This window comes from Tamandua tetradactyla, chromosome 3 (assembly GCF_023851605.1).
Source record: "Tamandua tetradactyla isolate mTamTet1 chromosome 3, mTamTet1.pri, whole genome shotgun sequence".
NCBI lineage: Eukaryota > Metazoa > Chordata > Mammalia > Pilosa > Myrmecophagidae > Tamandua > Tamandua tetradactyla.
In genome coordinates, this window is record NC_135329.1 from 100857111 (window position 1) to 100879476 (window position 22366).

Sequence of the window (22366 nt, forward strand, 5' to 3'; positions counted from 1 at the left end):
ATAGACATACTCCAAGACACTTATTAATCAGAATGTCAGATGTCAAAGAGAAAGAGAGAATCCTGAAAGCAGCAAGAGGAAAACAATCCATCACATACAAGGGAAGCCCGATAAGACTATGCATAGATTTCTCAGCAGAAACCATGGAGGTGAGAAAACAGTGGTATGATATATTTAAGATACCAAAATTAAAAAAACTTCCAACCAAGAATTCTATATCCAGCAAAATTGTCCTTCAAAAATGAGGGAGAATTTAAAACATTTTCAGACAAAAAAATCACTGACAGAATTTGGGACCAACAACTGGCTCCACAAGAAATACTAAAGGGAACACTAGAGACAGATAGAAAAAGACAGGAGAGAGAGATATGGTGAAGAGTGTAGAAATGAAGACTACCAGTAAAGGTAAAAACAAGAAAAATTAGATATGAAATTCAAAAGACAAAATGGCAGAAGAAAGTACTGCTCTTATACTAATAACATTAAATGTTAATGGAGTAAACTCCCCCAATCAAAAGACATAGATTGGCAGAATGGATTAAAAAACAGGACCCATCTATATGCTGTCTACAGGAGGTGCATCTATGACCCAAGGAAAACATAGGTTGAAAGTGAAAGGTTGGGAAAAGATATTTCATGCAAACAGCAATCAGAAAAGAACAGGAATAGCTATACTAATATCCAACAAATTAGACTTCAAATGTAAAACAATTCAAAGAGACAAAGAAGGACACTAAGTATTAATAAAAGGAACAATTCAACAATAAGACATAACAATCATAAATATTTATGCACTGAGCCAGAGTCCTCCAAAGTACATGAGGCCAACACTGAAAAGAGAAATAGGCACATCTGCCATAATAGTTGAAAACTTCAATTCCCGCCCTCATCAATGGACAGAACATCTAGACAGAGGGTCAATAAAGAAACAGAGAATTTGAATAATACAATAAATGAGCTACACTTCACAGATATTTATAGAACATTTCACCCTGCAACAGCAGGATGCACCTTTTTCTCAAGTGCTCATGGATCATATGCTGGGTCACAAAGAAAGTCTTAATAAATTTTAAAAGATTGAAATCATACAAAACACTTTCTCAGATGATAAAGGGATGAAGTTAGAAATTAATAACAAGCAGAGGGCCAGAAAATTTACAAATATATGGAGGTTCAACAACACACTCTTAAACAACCAGTGGGTCAAGGAAGAAATTACAAGAGAAATCAGTAAATATCTTGAGGAAAATGAAAATGAAACACAACATACCAAAATGTATGGGATGCAACAAAGGCAGTGCTAAGTGGGAAATGTATTGCCCTAAATGGCTATATCAAAAAAGAAGAAAGAGCAAAAATTGAGGGATTAACTGTTAACTTGGAAGAACTAGAGAAAGAACAGCAAACTAACTCCAAAGCAAGCAAAAGGAAAGAAATAAAGAAGATTAGAGAAGAAATAAATTAAATTGAAAACATAAAAACAATCGAGAAAATCAACAGAACCATAAGTTGGTTCTATGAGGAAAACTATAACCTTGATGGTCCCTTAGCGAGGTTGACAAAAAGAAGAGAGAGGATGCAAAGAAATAAGATCAGAAATGTAAGAGGAGACATAACCACTGACCTCACAGAAATAAAGGACCTAATGAGAGGATACTATGAACAACTCGATGCTAATAAACTAGACAATGTAGATGAAATGAACAATTTCCTAGAAAGGCATGAACAACCAACATTGACTCAAGAAGAAATGGAGGACCACAACAAACCAATCACAAGTAAAGAAACTGAATTAGGCATTAAGAAGCTCCAAAAAAAAGAAAAGTCCAGAACCAGATGGCTTCACATGTGAATTCTACCAAGCATTCAAGAAAGACTTAGTACCAATCCTGCTCAAACTCTTCAAAAAAATTGAAGAAGAGGGAAGGCTACCTAAATCATTCTATGAAGCCAACATCACCCTCATACCAAAGCCAGACAAAGATATTACAAGAAAAGAAAATTACAGACCAATCTCCCTAATGAATATAGATGCAAAAATCTTCAACAAAATTCTTACAAATCAAATCCAGCACCACATTAAAGGAATTATACACTATGACCTAGTAGGTTTCATCCCAGGTATGCAAGGATGGTTCAACATAAGAAAATCAATTAATGTAATATACCATATCAACAAATTAAAGCAAAAAAACTGCATGATTGTCTCGATTGATGCAGAGAAGGCATTTGACAAAATTCAATATCCTTTCTTGTTGAAAACACTTCAAAGGTGTTCTAGTTTGCTAGCTGCTGGAATGCCACAGACCAGAGATGGTTTGGCTTTTACTAAAAGGAGATTTATTTCATTAATTCTTCAGGGGAAAGGCAGCTAACTTTCAACTGAGGTTCTTTCTTACATGGGAAGGCACAGGGTGGTCTCTGCTGGTCTTCTCTCCAGGCCTCTGGGTTCCAACAACTTTGCCCAGGGTGATTTCTTTCTGCATTGCCAAAGGTCTAGGCTGAGCTGTGAGTGCTGAAATGAGGTATGCTGAGCTAGTTGGGCTGTGCTATGTTGACCTCTCTCATTTAAGCACCAACCAATCAAACATCATTCATTGCAGCAAACACGCCTCCTAGCTTACTGCAGATGTAATCAACAACAGATGAGGTTCACATGCCATTGGCTTATGTGCATCAAAGAACTATGTCAAGAAAGTAAAAAGACAGCCTACACAATGGGAGATGCTATTTGGAAACAATATATCAGATAAAGGTCTAGTATTCAGAATATATAAAGAGATTGTTCAACTCAACAACAAAAAGACAAGCAACCCATTTACAAAATGGGCAAAAGACATGAACAGACACTTCTCAGAAGAGGAAATTCACATGGCCAAAAGGCACATGAAAAGATGCTCAAATTCTCTGGCTATTAGGGAAATGCAAATAAAAACCACAATGAGATATCATCTCACACCCACCAGAATGGCCACTATCAATAAAACAGAAAATGACAAGTACTACTGAGGATGTGGAGAAAGAAGCACACTTATCCACTGTTGGTGGGAATGTCAAATGGTACAATCACTATGGAAGGCAGTTTGACAATTCCTCAGGAAGCTAAGTGTAGAATTGCCATATGACCTGGAAATACCATTTTGTAGGTATCTACTCAGAGGACATGAGGGCAAGGACACAAATGGACATTTGCACACCAATGTTTATAGCAGCATTATTTACACTTGTCAAGAGATGGAAGCAGCCCAAATGTCCATCAGCAGAAAAGTGGCTAAACAAGCTGTGGTATATACGTATGATGGAATATTATGCAGCTGTAAGACAGAATAAAGTTATGAAGTATTTAACAACATGGATGGACCTTGAAGACATTATGCTGAGTGAGATTAGCCAGAAACAAAAGGACAAATACTGTATGGCCTCACTGATATGAACTAATATTAGTGAATGAACTTGGAGAATTTCAGCTAAGAACAGAGAACATCAGGAGATAGAAATAGGGTACACATTGGGTAATTGGAGCTGAAGGGATACAGATATGGAACAGGACTGATTGTAAAAATCCAGAAATGGATAGCACAATACTACCTAACTGTAATACAATAATGTTAGTACACTGAATGAAACTGAATGTGAGAAAGATAGAGGAAGGAGGGGTGGGGGCACAAATACAATCAGAAGGAAAGATAGATCATAAAGACTGAGATGGCATAATCTTGGAATGCCTAGCATGAACAATGATAGTAATTAAATATGCAAATTAAAAAATGTTTTTGCATGAAGAAAAACAAAGGAATGTCAATATTGCAGGGTGTTGAAAATAGATGGTAATTCATATTTTAAAACTTTAACTTTTGTGTGAGACTAAAACAAAAAAAAATGTTTATTTGGTACAAAATTTATATTTTGACTAGTGCATTTCCTAATAAAACTTATGTGGACAGTTTAATTGACTAACATAAGTACCTGGAACCTTGAGTAGGGTATGAGATTTTGTAGGTTTGTCCAGAGTGATGCCCCAATAAATCCCAGAGTGATTTGAACAGTGAATAAAAAAGTATTTGCAAAGTCCCCTTGGGGGAATCGTGAGAAAGGGGGAAAATTCAACTTCCCCATGTGGAGAATTCCTGATATTCTCACAAGCAGTGGGGACAACCAAAGCAATAGGCCAAGCCCTCAGTCTTAGGGTTTGTTCATACAAAACTTATCCCTGCAAAGGATAGGCTAAGCCTACTTAAAATTAGGCCGAAGGGTTACCCCCAGAGAACCTCTTTTGTTGCTCAGATGTGGCCTCTCTCTCTCAGTCAACACGACAAGCAAACTCACTGCCCTTCCCCTCTCTACATGGGACATGACTCTCAGGAGTGTAAACCTTTCTGGCAATGTGGGACAGAAATCCTAGAATGAGCTGGGACTCAGTATCAAAGGATTAAGAAAATCTTCTCAACCAAAAGGAGAGGAGAGAAATGAGATAAAATGAAGTGTCAATGGCTGAGAGATCTCAGAGTCGAGAGGTTGTCCTGGAGGTTATTCTTACGCATTATATAGATATCACCTTTTTAGTTAAGGTATATTGGAGACACTGGAGGGAAGTGCCTGAAAATGTAGAGCTGTGTTCCAGAAGCCATGTTTCCTGAAGATGATTGTATAATGATATAGCTTTCACAGTGTGATTGTGTGATTGTGAAAACCCTGTGTCTGATGCTCCTTTTATCTACAGTATGGACAGATGAGTAAAACATATGGATTAAAAATAAATAAATAATAGGAGGAACAAATGTTAAAATAAATTTAGTAGATTGAAATGCTATTGATCAATGAAAGGGAGTGGTAAGGGTAGAGAAAAAAATAGGGGAAACAAAGGCTAAAATATATTGGGTAGATGGAAATACTAGCAGTCAGTGAGAGGGAGGGGTAAAGGGTATGGTATGCATGAGTTTTTTTTTCTTTTTTATTTCTTTTACTGAATTGATGCAAATATTCTAAGAAATGATCATGGTGATGACTATACAACTATGTGATGATATTGTGAGTTATTGATTATATACCAAGAATGGAATGATTATATGGTAAGAATGTTCATGTTTGTATGTTATGTTTTAAAAAAAACAAGAAAAGAGAACCAACTATGATACTTTTAGAAAGACTTTCAGTGTGTTTGAAATAAAAACCACAAAAAAGTAGTCTATCTAACATCACTAAGCATGCTGTCTGGGGTACCCAAATAACCCTGTTAAGTAGAACAGCCAAATAACAAAGACCTGTTCAAACTTTTATTTCCTAAGCAATCTGGTTTTTAGAATGAGGATTTAACCCTCTTTCTGTTCTTGACTATGTGCCCCCACACCATGGTGAAGATTTCCTGGTTGTCCTTGGTTACGTACATTTGAAGGCACCAGTATCTGTGTAGTTATAAAATCACCCATTGTAAAATTTTCTTTCATGCTGCAACATCCTGAAGCCAAAGGGAACATAATAAAAGACTCAAAGTTTTAATGTTCAAAGTGTTGTCATACGGGGAAAAAAATGCTCAACAGACAGCAACCTCAGACCCGTGCACTTCACATTTCAGAGCACGCAATGGAAGAGATGTAATTACTATGGTTAATTGGTTTCTGGTAAAATGTCATTGCGAGTGAGAACTCATTAATATATCATTCCAATCACTGGGGACACCAGGTGCACTTACTTTAGGTCTGCTCTCTCTATCAATCCTGACATCTTTCTCAGGGTTACTGCCCTCTCTGAAGGAGAAATTATAAACTTCTACTTAGAATATTGTGTATTAGGTATACATTTTGGAATATATTATTGTCATATTGTATATTATGACTTGGAATAATATTTCTATCAGCATTCTCTACTGATTCTGTTTAAAAAAATGATAGAAATTATCTAGCCAGGTACACTTCCACATAATTCAGGGAGATCCTAGAAAGATTTTTGTCTAAAAGATTGACATTTAAATATTAAGCAGGAACATGAGTCTTATAAATGTGGACTTATAAAAATACTCTCTCATGCTTGTCTTTATTAATATTATTTTAGAATTTTTCTTAAAAGACTGATGTGTCTGAAGAAGGCTGTTACATCAGGATTATCTTGCAAGTCATGAGTCTATTTCAAAGAGTTAAATCAACCCTAGACATTAGAAAAGTTTACAGAAAAGTCCTAAATGTAATCGACCAGTTTCTAAAATTGTTTCTTCTGTTCTCATGATCCTTAGCACCTGATATAACTCCCAACATTTCTAAACAACTGAAGTTTAAATGGGAATGATGATGATGATGAAGAAAGAGGAGGAGGAGGAGGAGATGGTTGTGGTGATGGTAATGGTGGTTGATGTGATGATGGTGATGATGGGGATGAAGATACTGGTGGCAGCAATGTTACATGACGATAGGGAAGGTGATGGTGTTGACCATGCGATGAAGTGATGGTGATGATGGTGAAGGCAGTGAGGATGATGAAGAAGGGGATGATGGTAATGGTGATGATGAAGATGATGGACGGTGTAGGTGATAGGGAAAGATGTGTTCCCTTTGCATTCCAAAGCAAAAGTCCACACTTCCAAGGTTCTGAACACACCTGAATACTTAAACAACTTTTAAGTTTAAAAGGGATTGAAAAGAGAAACTACATTTCTACATTAGATATCTCCTCCTTTTAGCTTTTTGATGAGTTATTACTTTAAGCACCATTATCCATATAACCTTCTACGAGAGGTACATCAAACATTTCCAAACCTGTGGGATATTTAGCCATATTGTGTCTGTCCTGAAAATAACAGGAGGGTGACTGGAACTTTTCTCACCAGAAGAGCTAAACCTATGCTAGAACACTCCTTCCTTAAAAGTATCTGTACTATTACAAATGAGTATTAATATGGAAAATTGATCTTGAAATGTTAAGGGAAAATTATCAGGTTACAAAATAGAATGTGTCACACAATGCTCATTTTGTATGGAGATTTAACAGTATATAGTTAACTGATTTGTAGAATTATAAACGATTTTAAATCGTTCTTGATGCTTATTTTCTGGTTTTCTATATTATTTCAAGACTTTTTTTTCTACAACGACAATGTGATACTTTTGTGATATGAAAAAATATATATTTTTAAGCCTGTACAAAGAAAGATTTTTTTTTTCTGTCTATGGCTGGAATACTAAAACTGCAAATGAATGCTTACATTGAGAAAGCAATGAAACCTGAGAATATAGACCTGACCTCTGAGCTGAGGTAGGGCAACAAAGGAGCTCTCGGAGAAGGAAAAAAAAAAAAAACATGAAATGTTGAAGAGAAAACATTTCTAAGGGACAGGGAGAGGCATCTGAAAAAAGACAGTTCATTTCAGCTCAGCAAATACTTATAACCTGCTCTGTACCAAGTATCAAGCTTTGCAGTAAGAGAATAAGAATACATTAAGACCCTTCCCTTGGTGAACCTATAATCCAATAGGAGACAGAGAGGCAGGAGCAAATGACTCGAAGGCAGTGTGCTGGGTGCTATATAGAGCACCATGAGATTCTCAAGGAGTAGCTTGAGAGTAAAGGTATGAGGGTAGGTTTCACATAGAGATACTCTGTGAAATGATATATTAGATTCCTAGGGCTGCTTGCTATAAGAAATTACCTCAAACTTCATGGTTTGACATAACAGAAATGTATCATCTCATGGTACAGTCCTAGAGGCTGGAGGTCTGAAATACACATGGCCACAGGGCCATGCTCCCTCTGAAGACTCTAGAGAAGAATCTTTTCTTGCCTCCTCCAGCTTCTGGTAGTTATCAGCAATCTTTGGCATTCCTTGGCTTGTAGCTGCATCACTCCAATCTCTGCCTCCATCATCATATGGCCTTCCTCCCTGATTGTCTTTGTGTCTATGTCTGAATCTCCCTCTCCTTTCTCGTATAAAGACACCAGTCATTGGATTTAGGGACCAACCTAATCCACTATTACCTCATCTCAACTAAATAGATCTGCAAAGACCCTTTTTTCAAAGAAAGTCACATTCTGAGGTTCAAAGTAGACATGAATTTGGTGGGGAAACATTGTTCAACTTAGTACAGACAGCATGAAAGGATGAGTGAAGCTAAAGAATGGGGAAAAGGAAAGAGTGTTCCAAGCAGAAGAAATGGTATTAACAAAGACACAGCCAGTAATCAGTCTGATGTGTTTGGGGGCAACAAACAGGGTAAGTGTGAGGTGTGCAAGTGCTACAAGAGTCTAACAAGGTGAATGAGGCTGATGAGGTTAGTAGAGCCCAGTCTTGTGTATTAGACTAGGAACTTTAGAATTTAAACTGTAGAGATGGCAGTCCATTTATAGATTTGCAATGTATTGAAAATGTTGACCTTTACCTAAACTCTATGCTCCCAGAAAACAGCGACCTTTTTAGAAGCCTTTTATGTTCCTGAAATGGCTCACTGTAAAGAACCATTATCCTCCATATGATGTAGATGGGACTCACTGTCCACTCTTTGTATGACTCCTGAAGACTTGTGGATGTCTCCCTTGTTTACCTATGACAAGAACAAGCACAGCCCCTCCAACTAACCACTCTTTTTTTTTTTTTTTGGAGGTCTTTAATATCACAGTAGTTTTATTAGGATAAAAGCATCCCAGAAAACATCTGCAGTCTCCTCCCAGCAAGGTAGCGAAGGAGTGGATAGGAGAGAAGAAGCAAGGAAAGTAAGGCTTTTTGTGTCCCCATTGTCTGTTCCCAAACTCACACCACAGATATCTAAACCTTGCTTAGTAATATGCCAAAAGATTTAAATTGTCTCCAAATTCCAGCAAATAATTTAATTTCTGGCAGAGTGTAACTGAATAACTTCTACATATAACACTTCTTTATCGCATGAATGATTAACTGAGATTACAACTGTTTGTCCTCCTGAAACTAACCATAGGGAAAAAATATTTATTTCCTGTTCACACAATCGACTGAGAACTCCCCTGATTGCAAAACAACCCCAGCTGTAAATCACCTCATCCGCAATGTGCTTATGGTTTCCTATAAAAGTCCTTAAGGCAAAACCACCCTGTTGTGACACTCTGATCTTTGGACTGGGGGGTGTTCTCCCTATTGCAATGGCCTAAATAAAATCAATCTCCTTACTTGTCTGGTTTTTTCCTTTGGCAGTGGGTGGGGTATCCTAGTCAGATTCTGGCATATGTTCTGAGTAACAGGTGTGAGATGGAGAGTGACAGAGAGGGCACATAGTAGATGCCAAGTGGCATATGCTGTAGCAAACATCATGGCTCCTAGTCCAGAGCCCCTCTGCACAGGACCACTGCATTCACACTCTGCTGCTGAGAAAATCAGCTGCTGACATCTCTCCCTAAGAACTGCTCTGCTTATTCACTGTTTGTGCTATAAAGACCAAACAGATGGGACAGGGTAGTATATTTGAGGTTTCTCAGTTCTAACTATAGGTATTTTCCCTCCCATACCCACTGACAAATACAAGAAGGGAGTGAAATCTCACATTGCCTTTTCTTTGTGTGCTTTTGTATTGCAGGGAGCAGAAATTGATCAGTACCCAGGAAATAACGCATCCTTCATCCATCCAGACGTATCTATGGCCCTTTGAGGTGATTAGGCTGAATGATCCCAGAGCAATGGAGAAAGGTTAAGTAGGGAAACTGGAAGCAGCCAAACCAAGAGTAGTCAGAGCCTCTAGAGGAGACAAGGTTTTGCAGTCCCTTAAGAAGAGGTGATGGAGTTGGCTCAGGACTGCTAGGGAGACTGAACCTTAAGAGCAGAGGCTTGTGAACAGTTGAAAAAACTCTACATCCATGTTTGACAGAGAATCAGTAAAGCCCCCAACCTTCAAATGGACTACACAGTTTGAACATTGAGAATCTTAGCCAGCATCGTGATGGGCACAGAGCATCCCCATTCCCCGACCCTTGTGTAACTGCACAGAAATGGAGTGATGCTCAAAACAGCACTGAGATCCAATTTCTCATACTCAGGAGAGCTAAAGTTCAATGTCAGATAAAATTTGATTCATGAAAAAAAGGCATTTATTGCCCCTGAAAGCTGTAGATCAGAATTTTAACCACTACAGAGACAAATGCAAGCCTGACAAAGAGTAATATACAAATAAGACAATTACTGATAGGCTGATTTGAGCAGCAGGAGTACCCCAAACTGTCTCCCAACTTGGAGATCATTACCGAAGCCCTCTGGAAATGCACTCTTGAGGGAAACAGGGAAGGTTACTCTTCCCAGCACCCTGGAAATAAAATCTCTCCTACTCTCTTCTTTGTTCCTCATTTGTTTTATAAATAGGAAATTAAACTGTCATCTCTAGGTCCAAACTGGCATAAGTCCAGTTAGACAAGTGTAGGCTCAGTGGGTCTTTCCAGCTCCCATGGTGAGTAGGATGGAGTAGAGTACCCCCCTCCGAAAAATCCCTCCCAGCTGTGCCTTTGTTTCCAAAGAACTAAATGAAAAATATGATGAGAAGACAGATTCTCAAACCCACATGGCAACAACAAACCGACTAGCACCATGTCAGGGAAAAATGCTAGCTGGGCTGCTGAAGACACTCAGGAGAGAAGATGAAGGCTTACGTGGTAAAGAATGAGCACCTTCCTGGGAAACTGGGATATTCTTTGTGTTGTTGTTTATTTGCATAAATTTCCCTCTACTGCTTATCCTCTCAGAAATATTTCAGTCCTACCTCAGTGTTTTCAATGGGTTCCTGTGTTCCTAGGAGGCGTCTCACCTGCCTCCCCCTATTTCCTGCAAGCTCAATTCAGTGAGTCTCAAACACAGTTCAAAGCTGCCCCCCCCTGCAGAAAAATAATAAATAAATAAATAATAAAGCTACCCCCATTGCTGTCCTTCTGTTATTCCAACTTCCTGCATGTCCCTTCCCAATGCTCCCACCTTTCTGCAACTGGTTGACCTGTGGAGCGCTTTTAATGGAGTTCTGGGGGACCTCCCTTCCATGTCCCTGGACAGCTGCTTAGACTGCTCTCAGAGGATTCCAGGACTCTGTTATAAAAAGAGTCTCATTGGAATAATTTAGATTCAGCTTTCAGAAATTTTAGAAAGTCCTACCCAATATGAATCAAAATAGAATCTCACATACAACGTAAAGTCCTCTCCTCCTCCCAGTTCAGGCCTGACCTATAGCTTAGAGGGGGAGAGGCATGGTCTCTTCCTTCCCTCCTCTACACCGCCCAGCTCTTTCTGCCTGTTCTCCCCTACAGTTGGAGTCCAGAGAAGGAACAGGAGAAAGGGGACACTTATTTAATGGCATCATTGTCCTTCACCAACAACACACCCAGGGTGACAGTTTCCACATTAGAGGAGCTCCATGGGGACCTCCATGCTGCTGGTTCCCAGACATGAGGGAGGAAGACCTCAGTTGACCTTCTATAGGCTCCCGCCCTCATCTCTTGACCCTGCCATATACCCCAAAGTTTTTTTTCTTTTCTTAATTACAGTTTTTGTAGGTTTATAGAAAACTTGTTAAGAGAGTATAGTACTTAATTCTGGTGGACAATTCTATAATGTACTGTTGGATTTGGTTTGCTAGTATTTCACTGGGGATTTTTACATCTATATTCATGAGGGATATTTGTCTTTAATTTTCTTTTCTTGTGATAACCTTATTTGGCTTTGGTAAGTGGGTGATGCTGGCCTCATAGAGTGAATGAGAAAGTGTTCCCTTCTGTTCAATTTTTTGAAGAGTTTGAGTAGCACTGGACTTAATTATTTCAATGTTTGGTAGACTTCACCAGTGGGAGCTGCCTGGTCCTACATTTTTCTTTGTTGGAAGGTGTGTTAGTTAGGTTCAGGTGTCAACTTGGCCAGGTGAACGTGCCTAGTTCTGTTGCTCTGCACATGAGGCAATGGTATATGAACCTCATCTGTTGCTCATTACATCTGCAGTCAGCTAAGAGGTATGCCTGCTGTAATGTTTTATTTAATTGAGTGGTTCTTAAATGAGAGAGCTCAATGTAGCACAGCCTAAGCAGCTCAGCCTACCTCATCTCAGCACTCACAGCTCAGCCCAGGCCTTTGGAGATGCAGAAAGAAATCACCCCAGGGAAGGTTGTTGGAACCCAGAGGCCTGGAGAGAAGGCCAGCAGAGATCACCTTATGTCTTCCCACATAAGCAAGAACCTCGGTTGAAAGTTAGCTGCCTTTCCTCTGAAGAACTAATGAAATAAACCCCCTATTATTAAAAGCCAATCCATCTCTGGTGTGTTGCATTCAGGAAGCTAGCAAACTAGAACAGAAGGTACTCCATAGCTTTTGATGGTTGAGAGCCCTCACCTGGCAGGTCATCCTCTTCAATCTGCCTCCAAGATGGTCAAAGACCACCTATGTTCCATTACATCTACTTGGTTCACAGAAAACGGACCAATATGTGGCAAGTCAAGTGGTGGAAAGAACAGGCAACCCCACATCCCCTAACATCACAGACTTTTCCCACCCATACTTACCTTCAAAATTTTCCCAGGAACTGTTTATGGCAGTAGGGTTCATGGATGAAGTTGGCCTAAGGGTACAATGACTGACAAATGGAAGGGGGAACAGTGGTGTTTATATAAAATGGACTCTCAAATGGTTGCAAAGAAAGAATTATATTGTGAGGCATGCAACTAGGTGAATAAACCTTATGGACAAGTATGTTGAATAAAATGTTAGAAACAAGACAGACAAATATTATCATGCCTTATTCATATGGAATAACTATAATACATAAACTCAGGGAATTGAAGTCAAGAGAATGGGTTATCAGGTTGGGGCCTGTAATAAAGGTTCCTAGATTATAAGCTCTTACAGCAGTCACATGTATTTAGGAGTTATAAATGATATTTCTAAATTCTGAAATACTGAGCTATTTTTATATAACCTGGTTGTTCCCTGAAACTTCAGGTATTTATGTGACTCCTGAGACTCAGAGTTAGCATCCTGAAGCTATGAAAGTCAGCATCATCCCATTCATCAACTGGTAAAAAAAGCTGAAAAAGTGAGCAGATTTTGTCTAGAGATTTGTTTGAAACTTGTCTGGTAGGACTAGGGTAAATCAGAATACTGGGTAAAGAATAATATGGCCCATATTTTCAAACTTCAACTCCTGTGGGAGACCAAAAGGAGAGATGTTTATTTGGTGCAAAATCTATATTTCGGGTAGCACATTATTGAATTTAACCTATATAGTCAATTTACTTGAGCACCATAATTACTGGAATCTTGAATAGGGTGTGAGATCTTGTTGGTTTGTACAGGTTAGTGTGATGCCCCAATATATCCTGAAGTAATTTGGGCAGAGAATAAAAAAGTACTTGCAAATCCCCTTGGGGGAATTAGGAGAAAGGAGGAAATACTCAACTTCCTCAACTGAGGAATTCCTGTTATTCTCACAAGCAGTGGAGACATCCAAATTAATAGGCTAAACCCTCAATCTTAGGAATTGCTCCTATGAAGTTTATTCTTGCAAAGGAGAAGCTAAGCCTACTGATAATTGTGCCTAAGTTTCACCCCCAGAGAACCTCTTTTGTTGCTCAGAATGTGGCCTCTCTCTCCAAACCTAATCATCAGGTGAACTCACTGCCCTCCCCCTGTATGGGACATGACTCCCAGGGGTGTAAATCTCCCTGGCAACATGGAACCTGACTCCCAGGGATCAGCCAGGACCTGGCATCATGGGAATGAGAAAGCCTTCTTGACCAAAATGGTGAAGAGAGAAATAAGACAAAATAAAGTCTCAGTGGCTGAGAGATTTAGGAGTCCAGAGGTTATCCTGGAGGTTATTCTCATGCATAATATAGATATCCATTTTTAGTTTATTGTGTATTGGAGTGGCTGGAGTGAAATACCTGGAATAGTTGAACTGTGTTCCAGTAGCCTTGATTCTTGAAGAAGACCGCATAACTACATAGCTTTTACAATGTGACTGTCTGATTGTGAAAACCCTGTGTCTGATGCTCCTTTTATCCAGGGTATGGACAAATGAATTTAAAAAATAATAAGGATAAATAAATAAGTAAATAATAGGGAGAGATAAAGAGTAAAAATTGGGTAGACTAAAACACGAGTGGCCAATGAAAGGAAGGGGCATGGGATGTATGAGTTCTTTTGTTCTTTTTATTTCTTTTTCTGGAGTGATGCAAATGTTCTAAAAATGATCATGATGAAGAATACCCAACTATGTGATGATATTATGAGCCACTGATTGTATAATATGGTTGGACTATATGTGTATGGGTATTCCTCAATAAAAATATTTTTTAAAAATTTTCCAAGAAAATGTAAGTACCAGTCATGTTCACAATGCCTTCACATTCCAAGAGACTTGTGTCAAGTTCTCTCAAGAACTCTCCTACTATACTCTGTTCTGGGGCAGCCCCAGAGCAAGCCTTCAGTTTCAACTGCTCAGCAAGCGTCACACCTAGGAGTGGACTGCCAGGCTTTCTTCTTACAGGCATGCCCAGTGTCTACATTGAGTCTTTTAGAGGTCCCTGCCTTGTCTTAAGGGAAGGGACAATCTCTCCTTCCTCCTTCAAATGGAAAAGAAAGGAAATGCTCTGCCACTTTCTCCTGGCAGACAATCTACTGCTCCAAATCCCAGCAAGGTGCTTCTCTCACATTTGTAATCTTCTACTTTTCTATACTTCAAGGAGAGGGTGGGGGGCCCAGAAATAGGAGTGGGCCATAAAGATTGTAGGTTGCCTGTATGTAAACATTGCCTAGGCCTGGCATATCCTTGGTGAGCTCTTTAGACTATGAGAGTAATTTGATTACGTTATTTTCAGCTTTGAGGCTTCTATACAAAATCTGAAACAACAAAGAAAGCTTTTGCATGTGACCCTACTACATATTCAAAGGCTCCTAATACTTCAAAGCCCTGCCTCGGCCTTAAGCTCCTTCAGGAAGCCTCTGACCCTCACTGAGAACTCCCTTGCTAGAACATCCAATGCAGTTAATGTCAGAACAACACATTCTGTTGAGTAAATATATTGTCTTATGTTGGTCTGTTGTTTCTCCATGTTGGTCCCAACAGTGTGGCAGGCTTTTTAAAGTTAGAGACTGTGCTTTTATATTTCTTTTGTATCCTCTATGGCTTTCACCACTTTGCTGCCAACATAAAGATGCTCAATATATATTTGAAGTGAGTTGAATTGAATTTTCAATCAGATATACACTGGAGGCAGGGTGCCTCATTGTGGGTGGGGTGCCGTGTGTGAAGCAGGAGAGATTGCAACATGAAGTTTTTCTCTGAAATTTAGGAATTGTAAAATTGAACAGGGGCTTCATAAAGATAACACTTGCCATTGCTCCTTGAAGTTGAGTAATTTGTTTATGCCTCTCCAGGAATAATAATCCCATTGGTTCAGTGTTTGATATATTGGGTCCACTTACAGAGGCAGCCTCTGGATGCTGGGACAATGATAGAGGATGATGAAGGGAGCTAGGAGGTGAGCTCCTTCCCTACCACAATTAAGTCACCTGTCCCAGGTTTGATTACTAGATGCAAGTGGCCAACTCTCAGATATGGCAAGAAATTCCTGTGGGACTAGGGATCCTGGGATTAGGTGGTCATGGTCCCTCTCCTCCCCTCCCATCTCTTCTCTCTCACAGGCATAAAGGGATTCACACACTCAGAGTACATCAGGAGAAAGTTAGACTTGCCAAAATGCAAACAAACAATATTGGCTGAGGCACTTCCTCCCTTTGCTCACTTTTGTATACCTCCTCCATCAACATGTCATTTTTAAAGAAAGATTTCCTTCAGAACCAAGAAGGAGTGGTAGAGAGAGGAGCACTCCATTTGTGCTGGAGCTCTGGGAAAGCAGGTCCTGCTCCCTATGGGGATGATGGGGCAGGGGGGAGTGTTGGAATGACCCCAAAGAGAAATGATTTCAGGATGTATCAGAACCAAAGGACAGGGAGCCCTGGAGTCCTTTGTCCCAGGCTCTAGTGAGGCCCTGGGACTTGAGGGACCATGATGCAAACAGTCATTGATCACCAACTTCTTTCCCCCAGCCCTCATATCCTCATTGAATAGTCATACTATCCAAGCACATTTTAATATATCTAACACTTTGGATAAGTGGAAGATGGAACCCAGGGTCTTGGATGCCACCAGCTAAAGAGTTTTAAAATACTTCCATTATTATCAACTTTTAAACAACGTGACTCCAGCCCCACAGGCCACAGCAGGAAATCCAGATTTAGTGCATTCTATCCCCCTTTCCTACGTAGTCCGGGAACCCCCAAGGTTCTTGTATGTGTTGCAACTTCTAGGCTGTTGAAGTTAGGAGTCCTCAGCCTTAGGCTCAATGGGAAACACAGTGATCCCACCCCTTCTCTATAGTCTGGAAGCCAGTACCAAGGTCCCGGTCTTGTTTCATTTGCTCCTCAGCTCTCCTACCCCCTGCATGGTGACAGTAGCCATGCTTTCCAGGACCTGTTGGAGCAGGGGGTCCCTCTGCTGCTGCCCTTCAAGCTTCTTCCCCTAATCCCACTCCACTTCTCACAGGAGCTCAAAAGTTCCTTTGGAGTGGTGACAAAATGGAGTAAGAGCAAAACTAATTTAGAAGCAGTTGTGGGTCGTTTGTACTTGACCTGTCATTCTTAGGGATCACTAAAATGAAGTAGAGGCCAAGGAGAAGGTATTGAAAACATCCCGCAATCCTTTGCCTCAATGAGCATCCTCCAGTCCTACAAAGTGCCCTAAGAGTCAAATTTTAACCTCAGGGAGTGGAGATACTTGGGGCACATGAGTAGTGTATCTGCTTAGTCTTAGTCCTATGGTGGATGATAGCACTGTAATCCCCAAAGCAATAATTCTTTTTATGTGACAAGGAGTTGGAGAAAGGGATGCTGAGTGAAGGGGTGCATATAGTCCCCATAACTCAAATTATAACAATGAATTGCTACATTACTCACCTTTGCACTGGACATTAATCACAAAAACAAAAAACTGCAAAGCCAGAGAGTTGGCGAGGATGTGCTATTTCAACCCTGAGCCCTGCGCTAAGAACACGCAGCTGTGGGTGAAGGATCTGCAATGCTCCCCTTTCACGTCAGTTTTTAAATCATTATTGTAATGGCTTGTGGGAGAAACTCATATAGAAGGATTGAGACAGACCTGAATATTTAAGGAAGATCTCCAGAAGTCATTTGCGAAGGCCACCTGCCAACAAAGAACTCATCAGATCCACCTCTGGAGCTTAATGCTTGCCATTTAACCTGCCTATTGCCAGCAAATGCCTGAAATCATTCCCACTGAAAGAAAATCTGTACCAAGGAATATTTTGTGCACACACACACACACAAAGATACATAAAGGGTATTTATTTAATGGCATAGAAAGCTGTCCAAGGTAAATTATTATGGTAAAAAAACAAGTTGTTGGGAGATATGGAAATGTGATCTCATTTGTGCACCTGTGTTTTCAACCAAATGTATAATAGTGTTTCCCACCAATCTGTGGAAGACAGGTTCAAATTTGAAACTAAGTAGGTTTACAGGAAATAAAGAAGATGCTAAGTCTGGAATAACTGAGTTTGGAACTAGGATACCTGTTCAACATCACTTCCTGAACTGGGATTGTCTCACATTGACCAGGGAAACCAGAGCTGGGGAGAGAAGTTGGTGATCAGTGACTGTGTTTGCATCATAGTCCCTCCAGCCCCAGAGGCTCATTACAGCCTGGGACAAGGGACTCCAGGGCTCCCTGTCCTTCAGTTCTGATACATCCTGAAGTCATTTATCTCTGGGGTCATTCTAACCCCTCCCTAAAACTGCCCCCACCCCCGCCCCATCATCTCCATGGAGAGCAGAACCTGCTTTCCCAGGGATCCAGCAAAAATGGAGTGGTCCTCTCTTTCCACCACTCCTTCTTAGTTCTAAAGGAAATATTTCCCCCAGAATGACTTCTTTCCTTCTAAGGTCTACAGTCTCTCTGATTCTATTAGGGACTTGGACTTTGAAAACAAAAATCCCTGGAATTCCTTACAGATTACTTCACACTCCAAATCCCATTCATCTGTCCTAAGGTATAGAGAACCAAGCTGGCCAACTGCCTGAATGGAGAAGAAAGGAGAAAATTTTTAAAAAGCTGTTTATTTGGTGGGTACCTATGGGGAGGAAATTAGAGGAGGACAGGAAGTCTATGTTGACTTCTTAATCTATGTGCTTCTTGCTGATTTATTTTTTTACAAAAATGTGTTCTTGAATTAATTTTATTTAGTCTGGTTTTTTGGGTTTTTTTTTTTTTGTTTTTTTGCATGAGCAGGTCCCAGGAACCAAACCTGGGTCTCCCAGCATGGCAAGTGAGAATTCTGCCATTGAGCCACCATTGCACAGCCCTCTTGATTAATTTTAAACTTAAAAAAATAAAGGATTTGAAAGGTGATATTTTTACTTAAAAGAATTAAAATATACCCTTCCTCTTTTTTGTTGACTTGAAACTATTTTGTACCCCAGATAAGCCTTATTTTAATCCTGATCCAATTTGGGGTGGGGGGGGCAGCCATTTCTTTTAATCCTGAGTCAACAGTGGAAATTTCCTATTAGATTACCTCCTTGGAGATATGGCACACCCAATTGTGGGTGTGGACATTTGATTAAATGGAGGGATGACTCCACTCATTCAAGGTGGGTCTTGATTAGTTTACCTAGAGTCCTTTAAAAGGGGAAACATTTTGGAGAAACTTTAGATGCAGATGCTTAGAGAACAGTTGCTTCAGAGTTGACAGAAACATGGATGTCTGGAGATGCTTGGAGTGCCAACAGAGAGAGCAGATGCCTCAACGTGGGCAGAGACCAGCAGATGTTGCCATGTGCCTTCCCATGGGATGCTAAGGAGCCAGAACCCAGAGTTGTATTCTGGAGTAGCTAAATGAAGGCTTACAGATGCTTAGAGAGGAAACCATGGGAAGCACAATGGAGACCAGGAGCAAGGGACCTGCAGATGCCAGCCATGTGCCTTCCCAGATGAAAGAGGTGTTCTGGATGACATCAGCCTTTCTTGAGTGAAGGTAAAATCTTGTTAGTGCCTTAATTTGAACATTTTCTGGCCTTAGAATTATATTCTTGTAACATAATAAATTTCCTTTATAAAAGTTGTTCCATTTCTGGTATGTTGTATTCTGGCAACTTTAGCACACTAAAACATATTACAACTAGAATATTCATCCAAGTAAATATTCTATTATTTTTTAAAGCTTAATTGAAATATTTGTTAGGGAGTAAGAAGCACAGAAGCAAATAAAAAAGCACAATAGAAAATCACAGAAGACTGGGATCCTCATATTGGAAAAAGTTTTCAGAAATTGTAGCCATCTTTATATCTTCAGTTATATTCATGAAAGAATGTGAATTTGGGCACAAAATTTCTTATTACGGTCCCCTTCCCCACCTTGCTCTTTCAACTCCCATCATCATATGGTTACCCTGAGAACTTTTCATACCATAGGCACTGTTAATTCAGTTTTTTTAAATCTTCCCAATAACCCAAAGAAATGGGTACTACAATAATCATCACTCGACAATTTTAAAAAAAAAATTATTTTGCCTGGCTGAGCTGGCACCCAGACACTGTCAGGTCCAACAACACCCTTCCCCTGTCCCCAATACCTAATCCCAAGGCCCTCATCTATCCTTTTGCTACTCACATCCCACATGACTAATCTCTAATTGGAAATGAAGGAGAAGTGGTAAATGGAGAAAGAAAAGAGGACTTGGGGGTGAAGGGAGCCTGGGAACTGATCCCACATACTCCTGTGTCTAGGAATGAGGCTCTATTTGTGGGAGAGCTAAAGACCATCTGGGGGACCTCTTATGACAGGAGCCTTTTGAGGGCCCCAGAGACCAGCCAGACCTATAAAAGTAGAAAATCTGTGGCCCAGCCTCAAGAGAATATTTTCCCCCTCTCCCTTTCTTTTTTCTCTCCACCCAGCCCAGCTCTTACAGTGGCCACTTTATCAGCCAGAGTTCTCCAGAGAACCAATAGATGTATATATATGCATGTATATATATTATATGCCATAGCAAATGAACCCCACAAGTCATCTAGAGGACCTGGTAGATGTCAATTTCTTAAAAATAACATCATCCATGATGACTGATGTTTTATTGATGGGAGGAGGCTTGCCTTCTCCTTTAAAATCTGTAACTCAATAGTAGACCAAGTAGCCTTTCAACTCTGATATCACTATTATCTATGTTAATGACATGTAAATAATGTATATAGCACCTTGTGGGTAAACTCACACTAACAAAAATAGGAGTTGATAAGCAAGCCTCCCCAAACATTTACTATCTAACTAATTTAGTTTCCTTGTTATGGGTATAATAAGCAATCAGACTATTTATAAGAAAATGTTCCTGACCTTGATATCATGATTTGTTCTGCAAAAAAAGAGAAAATAAGTGTAAAGATATGTTGAGTGATTTATTTTAAGGATTTGACTCACCACAGGCTGGAGAACTCTGAGAAGAGTAGGTGGTCTGGACTTGAGCCAAAACTTCATCTGGAAATCTCAGTTATTTGCTCTTAAATCCCCCAACCAATTGTATGAAGCACACCCATGTTATCAAAGGTAATTTCCTTTACTTAAAGTCAACTGATTGTAGATGCTAATCTCAATCTCACCGGCAACATCTAGGCCAGTGTTCCAACAAACAACTGGACACCATAACCTAGTCATGTTGGCACAGAAAATTGACCACCACAGGCACCATCCACAGCTTCTTTGGGTGACCTGGTGGAAGAAATTGATAAGTAGGAATCAGCACAGAAGAGGAGGAGCACAATGGCTGTGTGGCAGACCTTCCTGAGATAATGCTTCAGCAGGTAGACTCTGCTAATGTAGTTCCTCAGCATGGGCTGATGAGGCCATTTGTCAAAACGCTTTTCACTGCCTTAGTCTTCTGCTCTGAGCTCCACACTTAAAGCAAAGATGTTGAGAAGATGGAGTGTCTGCAGGGAGAGAAGTTCAAGGCAGAAGAAGTTCCAGATGAAGAGGAATCAAAGGCAACTCTGGACCTTCAACCTGAAAAAGAGAAGATGTGGCAAGTCTGTAAATATTTAGAAGGCTGTAAAGTGAGAGATTAATTGAATTTTTTTCACCAGTTCCAGAAAAAAGAATTGGGGTCTTTGGAAGAGTTTATGGTAAAATAGTTTTTAGCTCAAAATGGGGGTATGGGGAGAGTTCTGATAATTTGGCTGTCCAACAAAGGAGTAAGCTGCCCATCACTAGAAGTCATTAAGAAAATGACTTTATTTCAGCAATGGGCTTGGTGTGATTTACACATTGCTGGGGAGATTCATTTGAATGACTGCTTGGGCGCTTCCAATGCTGAGATTTAAAATCTGAAAATGTTAGAAACATTATTCCCAATTCTTAAGAATTCTTATTCAGACTTTTGTGTTCTTATATCTATAGAAACCATTTAAAGATTGATTGATCCTAAAAATGCCTTCAGAAAAATTAAACTTAATGAAGTAGGATGTTACCATGAAAATAGCACTGAAATAGGCAATTAAACTGAGTTCTGCTGCAAACACTTCTATATAATCAGTGTGTGAACTTGAAGAAATCACTCTCTGAACATCAGTTTCTTCATCGGTAAAATGGGTACCATTGTTTAGAAGAAAAGTGTCCAAACAACAGATCAAATGAAACCTCAGACACTGGAGAATTCTGAATGCTCCCAAAACTGTCAGCAAATCAGAGAGTTAGGCAAATGTTCCCCTTGGTACTCTCACTTGTGCTTTTTACAGTAATTACAACACTTTAAGTGCATGTTTTCTCACAGGAACACTGCACCCTATTGTTTCCAGCTCTCCCTGGTCATAGAGGAAAGGAATCTGGAAAACTCCTTACCAGAGAGATATTAGAAACTCTGATGTGCTCAGCCTTGTAGGCAAGTAGGATTTTTAAGCACAAACATCCCTTGAAAGAAGGCAATGCTTAACCCAAGTGAATGGAACCACAAGCTCCAAGACACCCAAATGTAGGAGCTTTACATGTGAACAGAGCAATCTTCCTATCAAAGTTCAAATCAATGAAGAAAGTGGCTTAAAAAATAAAATAATGTGTCATTCTCTGTATCAGTAGTTTATTCATTTTTGTTGCTGGTATCTACCATGATGAGTTTATCCAGTTACCTGTTGATAGATATTTGGGTTGTTTCTACTCTGGGATTATTATGAATAAAGCTGTCATGAATATTTGCAACAATAATAATGATAATGTGGCACCCAGGGATATTATTTTTCTCCTTTACCAAAAGGATTCAGCTTCAAATTGAAGAAGGATTGAATGGAGGTGCATCAGGCATCCTGATAAATGCCACTACTGGAACCAGCCTAAGAAAT